General features: G+C 44.6%; 1 protein-coding gene across 4 annotated transcripts in view; it reads left to right on the plus strand.

Moving 5' to 3' along the window:
• The window catches only part of PRKCA (protein kinase C alpha), a 529,459-nt gene that overhangs the window by 126,373 nt on the left and 390,001 nt on the right, over nt 1-13,085 (plus strand).

Genomic DNA, 13,085 nt, shown 5'->3' on the forward strand with positions numbered 1-13,085 from the left:
GTTGCGTGGAAAGCGATTTTAGGGAGCTTAGAAAATAAGGCTTTGTGTCTTTTTTTTTTGAAATCCAGAGATTCAGTTAGTATATTATTTGTTTGTGTGTATCTTACCTTTTCAAGAACTCTTAAGGTATATGCGACCCCAATGCAAACAGCATTAAATTGTGGAAGCAGGAATGGTGTTAAAAGGATTCTTAGAGGTGGTGCCGGTTAGGAGGAGGAAGGAAACCATTGCGTGCCAGGCATGGTGTCACCACATGTATTTCGTCCTCGTAATGATCCTGTGAATTACCCACCGTGACCAGGCTTTCTGGATGAGCACAATGAGTCCCAGTCTGGGCAAGGGATGATGTAGCAGCAAATGGCCGAGCTGGTTGGCTGGGAGTCACACCCAGGCCTCCTTTGTCTACATTGGATTACCTTTTCTATGTCTACCAGCATTAGAAAATGAGAAAAATGTCATTATTTGGAGGAATATAGGGCATTTCAGGTTAGGAAGCAAGCAAGAGTGAAAGTCTAGGATAGAGGTGAACATGAGCCAGGATATTCGGGGAACAATGACCAGACAGTCCAGCTGGAGCGGGGAGTGCTGGTGTAGGGTGGGGAAGGAAAGGTAGGCAAGAGGTCACACCCTTCTGCCCGACGGAGGAATTGGTTTTCATCATCTGTAGGCGCTTTTGTAAGTTTTTGAGGAGAGACACTAGTGAGTGACAGCTTGGAAGTGGGGTTCGACCATAAAGGTTAGGCAGCGTGTGTTGCGCAAAGTGATTATACAGGAGCAAGATTTCAGGTCGGGTCAATGGTCCAGGGAGGCGGAGCAAACCGACAGGAAGACTGGAAGGAGTAAGTGAAAAGTTAAAAGATTTGGGTGGTTGCAGAGGGGAGGTGGTTTGAGGAGGAAGATTATTGTAGCACCATCTGCTGGCACCAGTACCCCAGAGCCATTCCTCTTCCTGTGCTGCAAAACCCCCCCGTTTTGTTCAAGTGTCCAACCCTTGCCTATGTAAACTTGGGTGAATCCTGATTGCTTTGAGATAGTCATGGGAATACCCTTCAAGGGTGGGCATGTGATTCCTGTTAGTGAGCAGGTCACTTCTGAGAAAGATTTCTTTACCCTAAAAAGGGATACAATGAAGAAGTTGTTTCAGCTGCTGCTGGATGTTGCCGTGCGTGTGTATCTCCTTGAGCAGTGGCAGCCATCCGGTGACTGTGAGGAAAGCTGGGAGAAGGAAGCAGGACCTTTGTAGGTGGTTGAGTGACTAAATCAATGAACCCTGGGGTTTTCCTGCCTCGGACCTTGTTTTGTAAGATTATTAACCTTATTGTTCAAGTCAGGGGTTGGCAAACTATGGTCCGTGAGCCACCAGCCACTTAAAAAAATTTTTTTTTTTAAAATTTTTAAAGAGATGAAGTCTTGCTCTGTCTTCCAGGAGCATAGTGGTGCAGTCTGGGCTCACTGCAACCTCTGCCTCCCGGGCTCAAGCGATCCTCCCACCTCAGCCTCCTAAGTCACTGGGACTACAGGCGCGTGCCACTATGTCTGGAGAATTTTTGTATTTCTTGTAGAGACGAGGTTTTGCTGTGTTACCCAGGCTGGTTTTGAACTCCTAAGCTCAGGCAATCCACCCGCCTTGGCCTGCCAAAGTGCTGGGATCATAGGCATGCGCCACCACGCCTGGGCTCACTTGTTTTTTTGTAAATAAAGTTTTATTGGCACACAGCAATGTCATATCATCTATGGCTGCTTTTGCATTGCAGTGGTGGAATTGAGTAGTTATGAAAGAGAGACAATATGGTCCACAAAGCCTTAAATATTTGCTATCTGGTCTTTTAGAGAAAAAGTTTGTTCACCTCTAGTCTAAGCCATTTTGAGTTAGGTTTTCTGTTTATTTGTAGCCAAAGCCTGTTTAAGATGCTGGCCTTGTTTGTACCTATTTACTGGAGATTGTCATGTAGGCAAGGGCTTTGTAGAGCTGTTGTGTTGTCAGGACTGAAGATGTGCATTTGGGATTCACTTTCATATCTCCGAAAGCAGGTAAGAGTTTCTAAGTATGGGGGGTCGATAACATCCAGTGCAGATTGGTTGCAATTTCAATATGGTGGTGAAAAGCCAAGATGACAGGTGCTTAAAAAGGGAATGAGTGGGAATATCAGTTTATGGTCATAAATTAAAATAAATGTTTCAGGTATTTCACCTGTGAACCTAGGATGAATCTTGATGGTCCTGGATTATGAAAATTAACGTTTAATCTGACTTGCTCTAAACAAGGACAAAGTTAGGCAAAAATGCATCCCATGTAACTTGTTTTTGTAGCCTCTGTGATTCTTCCTCCTGACCTCTGCCGTGCTGGTACTGAGCAAAGACTTAAGGTATACATGAGACCCTCATGTATAATGGTTTGACTGATAGCCCCTTACTTGTGTGATTTTTTTCTCGTCATAAATAGTCCTTTTACACAGTAATTGCCCAACTCACGTGATTCACTTCGATTCCAATTCTGTGGCTGATGTTGCATGAAGGTTATAGGCACTGCTGTGCCAGAGTCAACAGGGATAAAGAAACCTGATAGATTGATTTGATGGCAGAGACGTGTGATTAGAGAAGGTCGAATCCATAGGCCTTGGCAGGAGGCAGTGATTCCAGCACCGACATTGAGCTGTCTTCAAAATACTAATGAACAGGTGAGATGTCAAAGGAAGACAGCGTGAACCAAAGATGATTTATTTGATCACTTCAGGGGGAATAAAACCAGTTGACAACACATCAGAATTCAAGGGAAACTGCACAAGACATTTCAAGAAAGTTGAAAAAGATAGTCCAGAAAAGTTAAGCTGAAAATCTGTTTTTTGTTTTTTTTTTTGAGATAGAATCTCGCTCTGTCACCCAGGCTGGAGTGCAGTGGCACGATCTCGGCTCACTGCAACCTCCACCTCCTGGGTTCAAGCGATTCTCATGCCTCAGCCTCCTGAGAAGCCGGGACTACAGTCATGTGTCACCACGCCCAGCTAATTTTTGTATTTGTAGTAGAGACAGGTTTTCACCACGTTGCTCAGGCTGGTCTCAAACTCCTGACCTCAAGTGATCTGCCCACCTTGGCCTCCCAAAGTGCTGGGATTACAGGTGTTAGCCACCACACCCAGCCTGAGAATCTTGAAGGAGAAGGCTGCTACTCCTTGCCTGCTATGGATATTTAATTTTGATGAAATAGAGAGTAAAGGATCATTGAAGGAGTCACTGTAAATTTAAACTTGCACTTAAGCATATACCACCTAAAGCCTTTTAAGAGCCATTAACGTACAGGGAAGTAGTAGATAAAGTTTGAGATAAATTGTCTTATTTTTAAATGTAGTTGGAAGATCTTTGGGGGTGATAAAGAACACCTTTTTTGTCACCAGGAGGTTTCTTTTTGTGACAGTTTTTCATGCTCTTCCGCCAGATCCAAACTTCTCGAGAGTATGGACTGTGTCTGGTTTTGTTCAGCTAAAATCTGACATAGTGCTTGATATCTAGTAGGTGCTTCATAAATATGTGTTAAACAAATTTGCTTTACTCCTAGTTTTATAAGACTTGTGTTTAAGCTGCTTCAGCAGTCAAGTTCCACATAGTAGAAACATCCTCCAGAATGAAGATTGACAACTTAGCTTTAACGTTGTTGGCTTTCATGAACGTAATACATACGTCTGAATGCATATATGGGGTTTTACTTTCTTTTCATGATGGGTTTTGATATATTTAACATTTGAAATTGATTTTTAGAAACAGAACCCCAGTCTATATACCATTATAGCTCTGGGAAGTAAGAGTTTTCTACTTTACTATGGTTTGATTTGTGATTATCATTTAACAACCAGTCAGTAGTGAGGGGTTGCATGTACATTGCGTGGAATGTTAGGACTGGGAAGAGATTCAGCGATAGTTGCATCTAGTCCTTTTTTTTTTTTTTTTTTAAACAAATGAGGAAACTGAGGTAACTTCCTCACCTAAGTTCCAACTGCTGATTCTTTTCATAGAGGGAAGCTACCACCAGTCTGGTTCCTTCTTTCCTCATTGCCCTATCCTCCCTGCCCCCAATCCTGCCTGTACCTCCCTGCAAAATTTAGGCAAAGGTAGAGTCCATCTTCATAAGAGTATACATTGGGTAACAGAATTAATGTGATGGATAGGAAGGAGTTTTATAAGGATGCTGGGAGTGGTGCTTTATGTAATTTTCTGATTGCTTTAAGATCTTTTACTGAAGTGAAACCTTTATTCTTAGCAGATTTGGGTTCACAGATATAAGCATCTGTTTAGGCTTGTGACCAGCATCTCTTTGGCTTGTGATAGAATACTGCTTTTCTCTGCACCTTTTGAGGACTCCTGAGCTACACACTCTTTATTTGATAGAGAAAATTGTAGATATACATATCTGTTGGGTGGTTCTGGATGGAAGTTCTGTTTTCTTTGTCTGCACAGACCCTGATGAACTCTTCCCTGCTCTGCTGGGAACTGGCCCTCATCCTCCTTTTCCATCAAGGTTACACTTCAGGCTTTGAGTGGATTCATGCAGAGAGAAAACAATCTCCTGCCTTTCCCCATTTCAAGTCCCTGGAGCCTCGAGGCTCTGGGGGCAACACCGAATACAGGGATAGAGTGTGGTGCTCATCCAGCATCATCAGCTTTTGCAGCCTCAGCCCCCAGCTGACTACAGGGAGACCTCTGCCATGCCTCCTTTCCCAGGGCTGTGGCTCCGGAAGAGCTGGTATCTGGAGGCACGGCCCTGGGACCAGAGGCATGACAGAGGTCTCCCTGTAGTCAAAACCTGTGATTGGGTTCGTGGTAAGCTATCTGAGGCATCTGCTGTGTCCCTCCCCTCTTAAGGGGTGGTCTCTCTCTCAGGGTTGAAGTGTAAATCTGGGACGCAGGTCCTTAGGGGGCCAGCCCTGTGGTGCACTGAGCCGCAAAGAGGTTCCAGATTGAAACCTTTACAGATCTTCCTCCAGAGCTTGATTTTCATTCATGGTGCAGAGAACTTGCAGGACAAGATTCATTTGCCCTTCTCTGCCGTTTCTCCTTTGCCTTTGTTCACATAGACAAGGAGCAAGGTGGCCTTCGGGAGACTTTCTGGGGCACTAGGAAATGGCCAAGTGATTGGACGCAGAGTTGAAGACTGCTGTTTTCGACCAGGGCTCCCAGCACTGTAGCTTGATTACTGCTGATTACTTCACTTCCTCCCACTAATCCTTTACCTTCCACGTGGAGAGGAAAAGTCCCACTTTCTGACTGGCAGAGGGCTTTCCAAGGAAATCACAGGCCCCAAGGAAAAGTAGAGTGTTAATTTGCTTCATGGGGTGAAACTGCTTTCCGAACGCATGGTTTGGGCCTCCAGTTTGTAATAAAATCACAGCCGGCCCTTATTGTTCACACTGGAAAATGTATTCTTGTTTGTGTACCACTAATGACTAGCTTTCAGAATGCTTACTTTCTTCTCATAATTGTCCACTAATTTACTGTCCTTCTGATGGGAAGAATAACAATGTATTTGAAGTTCCTTGGGCTACTGGGTTTATTGTTTTCGATACTTTTAGATATTTCAAACGTGGACCTTTTATGTGCTTTATGTTGTGCAATATTCATATTTATTAGGGCTACTTAATAGCGATGTAAATGAGTTCAGTGCAGCTGCGCCGGACAATAGTCATGGAAATGAATTCATCTTGCTGCTTTTTTCGTTTCTTTGGTCGTTCTGATCTTTTCATATTTTTCTTAATGGAACAAGCACGTTTCTTCAGGAAAGGTGGCCTCATGTTTTCATTTGTCTGCAGGGCAAATAATTTGAGTTTCATTGCTTTCTGTGGCTCATGACCCAAGTTGGTCAGAATAAAGTCGATTGCATCAGAAATATTGCAGAAGTTTTGTCTCAGCTCTCCAGAGTTCGGCTGAGAAAGCTTCACTCTGGGTAGCTGTGGCTTCCCCTCTGCACTCCAGCAATGTCCATGCTCGTCAGTGACGCACATGCCCTTCCCCTCCATTGTATTACTCTTAAATTCCTTCTGAAACCAAGAATTTAGAATCAATGGAATTGATTCCTGAGTTGGACACATTAGTAACAGCCCTGGTTGCCAACTCCATCCCTCTTCCCCATATCATTTTCAGCTTTTAATCTTCACTGAAAGCCAATAATTAAGTATTGCAGAATTATGTCTGAAACAAGGCCAAATTGGCACTGGGTAAACCTGAGGACCTGTCCCATGGAAAACCAGTAATAATTTCCCCCCGCATCCTAATTCTTTTTTCCTTTCAAATCAGCATTTCCAAAGCACTTTCAAGACCATTTCCTTTTTTTCCATCCTTAGGCTGAAACATGCCCTGAAAGGAAGGGGAGAATGTTTTTAGTGACTCATATTCAAGAAAGAGAACATTGCCAAAAATTTGCAACAACAAGGTAAATTTATTACTCATGCAAGTAAGAAGCAGAGCTCTGCTTCAGCGACAGCTTTCCTCAGCAAAGCTGGGAGCTGGTCTTGCTTAGGATCTTGGGAAGCCTGAAGTTCGGGACTGGTCAGGCTTTGACGGGTAGGAATGAAAGGTCATTAGCAGGCTCCTTGGATGAGTGTCTTGTTGATCAGCTGTTGACAAAAGCATGGGGATGTCAGAAGCCTGTGTACTGGTTCTGAGCTGTCATTGATTCCTTAAACTGGTGGTTTCTTGTTACCATGACTACAGATCATTCCCCCACCTTTACTTCCCCCAAGCACACTCTTCCTCCACATACGCTTTTTGAGGTTTTCTCAGACAAAGCTTCAGGAGAGACCCTCCGGGAGAATCTTCCCTGTGGTTATTAATTTTCCTTCCTGATAATATTTTATTTTCAGGGGTCTGATTTTCATTTGCATTACATACGTGAGAAAACTAAGGCTTAGGGAGGTCCTGGGGCTTTTCTAAGTTCCTGTATTTGGCCAGTTTGAGAACCTAGGCCTTGTCACTTCTTGAGATCTTAGGAGTCTTGATGCCAGGGACTAGGCCTTATTCATGTGAGTTTCTTTGGTGTTTTGCATGTAGTAGGTCTGTAGTTGCTGTTTGTTGATTGAATAAGTGACACCACCAGTTCACTGAGCAGGTCAGATTTTGTTTCTAAGTAAGCACAGGACCCGTCAGTACTGATAAAGCCCCAAACCCCCCACCATTGCAATCAGCCTATTGTGTATTTGGTTGCTGCAAAAGTAATTGCGATTTTTGCTTTTTTTTTTTTTAATGGGAAAAACTGCAATTACTTTTGCACCAACCTAAGACCTTTCAGTAAGTGAGAGGGCAGCTTGTCAAGCCAGGCTGTTTGTAAGGTGTGAGCTACTGAAGGTGAAGCATCCAAAACTAGGCTCTGATGTGTGCAGTTAGCCAGGGGGAAGGAGGTGGTTCAGAAACCCAGGAGGTGGCAGCTAGAATTAAGAATCCCTGCCTCCTGATTTGGATATATCATCACTGCCTTTTTTTGTTTTTTAAGCAAGAACTCTAGAGATTAAGTGTTCCAATAACTGGGATGCTTTCAGAAGGCCGTGTATAAAGCAGTGTATGTATTCCCAGTAGTGTGGGCCCTGGAGGAAACCCCAGGGCCCAGAGCTTCCCCACAGCATGGCCCTGGCCCTGGCGGCATCTTGTAATGAAATTACCTCCACTGAAGTTTCCTATAAACATAGTCAAGAGCAGCCTCTCTCCCTGCTGACCTATTGTGGATCCCTCCCCCTTCCTCTTCCGCTCTCCTTTCTCTGAAACACCAAGTGAGGATGCATGTTTGCTTGTTTTAAGCACTGAGGAGCTAAAGGAGCAGGGATGGAGCTTGAGTTTCTCCAGCCCAGAAGTTCACCGGAGGAGTGTTTTTCGTTTTGTTTTTTATGGAGACAGAGTCTTGCTCTGTCACCCAGGCTGGAGTGCAGTGGTGTTCTCTCAGCTCACTGCAACCTGTGCCTCCCGGGTTCAAGCAATTCTCATGTCACAGCCTCTTGTGACTAGCTGGGACTGCAGGCACCCGTCACCACGCCCTGCCCATTTTTTACATTTTAGTAGAGACTGGGTTTCACCATGTTGCCCACGCTGGTCTCGAACTCCTGAGCTCAAACAATCTACCCGTCTTGGCCTCCCAAAGTGTTGGGATTATAGGCGTGAGCCACTGTACCCAGCCCACCTGAGGAGTTTGTGAAACATCTCACTCAAACCTCCAGCAGTGAGTCCTGGGCACCTGGTTGTTAACTGAGTTTCCCTGAGGACCCTCGGTCTTCCTCATTAGTAGGCCTTGCCCTGGTCAGGCTTCCTCAGTTTGTGGATGGAGCAGGCAGGGCGCACGGAGGTGAATCTCCTGAGCCAGGAGCAGCAGAGCCGGGATGGACCCTGACTTCCAGCTTCCCTCAGCCTGAGCTCTTTCTCTCTTTCTGCCACACTCTTCTTGGGCCTCTTGCTGTCACCCTGGGCTTGTCAGGTGCCAGCAGGAGCTCTGGGACAAATGTCCTATTTCTGCTTGAGGCTTGAGGTTTGGAGCAGCTTAACTGGGAGAGAAGGCAGCATCCCTTACTGCGGCTGGCAGTTTAATGCCATCAAGGGTTGGGATGGGAGTGTGAATGGAAGACAGCCCGTCTTCACTAGAAGGATGTGGCTTGTCAAATGCAGTGTTTGTAGACCTTGTGAAGACATCATGGGCCTCTCAGTGCTAAGAGGGACCTGAATGCAAGGAAAACAATGGCTTTCAATGATGATTTGGGAAACATGGATAGTGCACGGATCTGAGCTTGTAGATCCTGTCCTTGGGTGAACAGAGGGAGGTCAGAAATAGGTGGATGCATGATTCGTTCCAGCCACTGCTGCTGGAGTTATTTTAGCAAAGCTCTCCGTTTCTGTAGTCGGTGCTGGCATTTTGACACTTTCCCCCTGTGCTGTGGTGATCTGGAAGCACAGAGCCAGATTTGTAGCTATTGTTTTGTTCCTAGGCATGCCTTTCTTCCCCGAATGTGGCCTTGGAGTCATATGACCCAGGTTCATACTTTGGTTCCTCGGCTTGTTGGCTGCGTGGCCCAGACAGCTTGCTTAACTTCTCTGTGCCTGGGTTAGAATGATAGCACCCAATAGTCCTCATAACAGTTCCTCAGGTATAGTAATTACTACCTACCTCGTAGGGTTATTGTGAGGAATACGTACAATCGTAATGTTAAGGGCTGAGAGCCTTCCTGGAACACAGTAACTATCCCATTAATGTTCACAAAACCATCACCACTCACGAATTCCTGGCTTGAATATCTACATTAGTTTTGTCTCTCAAACTTGACTCTTTGGTTTGATTGACGTTTTCCGTAATGCTGATTTTCACCTTTATTTCTACTTTGCTGTTTGTATTCTTGTGAGTAACCTTTGGTGTGTGAATGAAATAAATAAACTCAAATGCCAGGCTTTTACCATAGGGTCTAATGTGCTTGAAATCAGAGTGTGATAGAAGCTTTTGCTAAGCTTAAGGGCAAAGAGGGGCTAGTGCTGTGTCTAGGGATTTCAGCCTGGGGACTGCATCCTGGCCTTTTCTGTCCAGTGCCTTCCTGATTCTCCCGCACTTAACTTGCTATCACAGTACCTTGCTACACCAACTAACCAGCACAGTTTGAGACTTTTCTTTCCTTGCTCTGACTTCTTTGTGAGTGCAGCTTATGTTGTCAAAAAGCTCAAAATGTTGTGATGTTAAGGCTGCAGTCCCGTGCAGCCAGCGTTTTGTCGTGTGGGTGTGATGGTGCTTGTGTGCTGTGTTCTTATTGGCAATCGTGAGACACACTCACGGGATCACAGATGCTACCTAAAAAAGGTAACTATGTTCCATAAAATCAGGGATCCTGTTTACTTCGCCCTGGACTAGGCTCTGGGAGGGAGGAGGGAGAGGTGGAGGAGTACCAAAGAAGAGGAGTGTGCAAATTTGGTGGGGAGAAAAAATCTTCTACAAAATTGGGGAGATATCATAAAGCACTGGCAAAAAGAAATGTGTAAAGATGTGTTTAAAACAGTGCACGTGAAGCACAAAGTCTGTGGGGTGGTTCTGATGAGCGAGCTTGGAGGACTTTTTAGGCGGGTGGTGATCTTAAGCTGTGTCTTAAAGACAAAGTGAAGAGAAGTTTTCAGATAGAGAGGATGGTATGAGTTAAGTGGATGCAGACATAGTGCTAAGAATAAAGGAGATTGCGTGTTTGACAAGACCATCGTGAAGGACCCATGCTCTGTTGAACCTAGTAGTGAGGTTAGGATTGCAGAGGCCAAGTTATAGGACAAGGAAAGTAGCTTTGTCATCATGGGCGAGAGGAAACCACTGCAGGTTCTGAGTTGATCCATGGTCCAAATGGGTGGAAACTGGTGATGGCTGGCAGGGGAAAAGGGGAGGGTCCCATTTTCAGGCGTCATGGAGAAAAGTTACCAGGATTTGTTCAATAGTTGGATGGTACAGAAAAAGCATGAAGAAAAATAATTCCAAGTCTTCAATGCTTTTGAGAATCAAGAGGTTGGATGGCATTGATGTTGAATGAAAATCATGTGAAAGCTGGAGATGCAGCACTTAGCAGGGGGACGTCATTAGCACACTTCAAAAGAGGAGAGGCAGTATGTCTGTGAAGTTTGGCTTCTGGACCCTGCAATCACCTGGGTCAAACCCTGGTTCTACCAGTCATTAGCTTTGCAACCTTGACCAAATGAACCTCTATCTGTTTTCCCCATTTATGAGGGTGAAAATAGCACCTACCTCATAAGGTGGTGGCAAGGATTAAGTGAGAGAACACATGTGACAAGGGCAGAACAGTGCCTGGCATGTGGTAAGTACCCCCTGAATGCCAGTGCTTTTATTACGGTGAATATTCATTGTATTGAAAATCAGACACATAGGTGTGGAACCGGTTATGGGAGTGAGGATAAGTCTAGATTTGAGAATCAGTCACAGAGAGGTGGACGATGAACGTCTGAGAAGAAAGGATCTTGCCAGTGGAGTGAACTCAGAGCTTGATAAAGGGAGGATCAGTGCAAGTGGAGCTCAACGCTGTGCCTTGGGAAATACCTCTGTGGATTGGTGGGAGCACAATGAGAAATCCAAGAAAGACACAGATAATGAATAACCAGAGAATTAGGAGGCAAATCAAGAGACTGTGTTGTCATGGAAACCAAGGAAGGAAGATTTTTTTTTTTTTTAAAAGATGTCGTATAAGTCAGATACAATGAGAATTAAGTGAAAATTGAGGCTAACATAATGTACTACTGATTAGGCTTGAATATTATTAAACATGCTAGAGCTGTGGGATGTTTTGAAACCAGAGTTTATGGGATATGGGAACTGTGATGGGAGATGATAGGAAAAAGATGGAGTGGTGCTTAGAAGAGGCAGCAGAGCAAATGAAGCCAGGAGTTAAGAATTTAAAAGCTCTATGAAAAGAGAAATAGAAGGGCAAGAAATTAGAAACACAAATGCAGGCGGGAATGCATGTGGGAGACCAGGTAGGGAGTTGGCAGCGTGGGGAACATAGAGGAGAAAGGCCCTGCTGAGCAGGTGGAGAGGACCTTTTTTGGCGAACAGTGATGGGGAGATGTGTGCAGTGGTGGAGAAATCTGGATCCAGGGGAAGGCACAGACTGAGAACAGGTTTTCTCTATCATAATAAATATCTGCCTGTGACTTGTATAAATGTTGATGCTTCTCAAACCTTAAGAAACTTCCAGCATTTTGTTTTGTTTTGTTTTTTAAATGATAAGTTCTTATTCATACTGCTTCTAAGCATTGGGAAAGAAGTAACTCAGAGTTTTAAAAAGCTTTTATTTTAAAGAGGTCTTGTCTCCCAGGAAACATAAGTTTGGAAACAGTTTGCAAAGAATTTGCTTTTTCTTACTGACAGATGCGGTGTCTTTTGGTTGGAGCAGAGTCCCGGAGCCAGAGGACCTGCCTGCTTGCTTGGCAGTCCCGCGAACAGACACAATTTAGGAACAGGAAACCATAGAGAAACCTGAGTCAGGAGGCTGTGGGTCCCAGAAGCAACTGGGTAGTTGTTTCGAGTTTCCCCCCCTTTTTTTTTTTGGAGGGGGCGGGGGTGGGGGGTGGGAGTGGGGGTGGCGGCTTCAAATTGGAGATTAGCCAAAATGAGTTGGATATTTCCTTAGACAGTTCAAACCCACATAGGTGAACTCATCTCCTTCTCTGTTTCTGCTTAGTTTTCTGCACATCCTTTCTAAGAACTGACTTATGTCTATAAATACCTTTTAACAGGTTCTCTTCATATTTGGATACCAGGAGTAAATAAGTGATTTTGCAAGTATACTTAAGGATTTTGGACTAGGTGTTACTGTGCCCTTTATACAGCCCAGTGGAGGTTGGGGGTGTGTATGGAAAAGAGAAACTCCCAAACCCTCAAAGAGGATGGGGAACAATGTCTGGAAAGAACAGGGCTCAGGCAGCAGAAGAGCTGAAGGGTCTCTGTTCTGAACGGGTCCCCCTTCTTTCTCCCTGCCCCTCATCTTGTGTGACTGTGGTTGAGAAAGACCTGCAGGATTAAAGGATCTGGTGACCTCAGGACCTACACTTGCTTGGCAGTGACAGTCCTGAGGAATTGTATTCTTTCAATTCCTCTATCAGCAAAGCAGCTCAGTAGGTAAGGGGTGAATTCCAGCATGTCAGTGTCTCTTGGCATGGGTAGCTCTCATATTTCCAGTTGATGATGTCTGGACACATGCCCTTGTGAAATGAGTTGAGTGGTGTGAGATCGTGAGCCCACACCTGTGAACACCCAACTGGGCTTTTTCCTGGCCATGAAAAGCTCAAATAATGGAGTGCTTTAGGAAATAAGTGGTTTGAAAACTCTGTTGAGTTGACTTTGAGCATTTGTGGAATATTATTTTAAGAACCAGTTATTTCATTTAAAACAGAGTAAGAAGAGAAGATGATTCTATTAGTCTGTTCTCATATTGCTGCAAAGATACTACCTGAGACCGGGTACTTTATAAAGGAAAGAGGTTTAATTGACTCATGGTTCTGCATGGCTGGGAAGGCCTCAGGAAACTTACAATCATGGTGGAAGGGGAAGCAAACATGTCCTTCTTTACAGGGCAGCGGGAAGGAGAATG

Source organism: Macaca mulatta, chromosome 16, assembly GCF_049350105.2.
Source record: "Macaca mulatta isolate MMU2019108-1 chromosome 16, T2T-MMU8v2.0, whole genome shotgun sequence".
NCBI classification, from domain to species: domain Eukaryota; kingdom Metazoa; phylum Chordata; class Mammalia; order Primates; family Cercopithecidae; genus Macaca; species Macaca mulatta.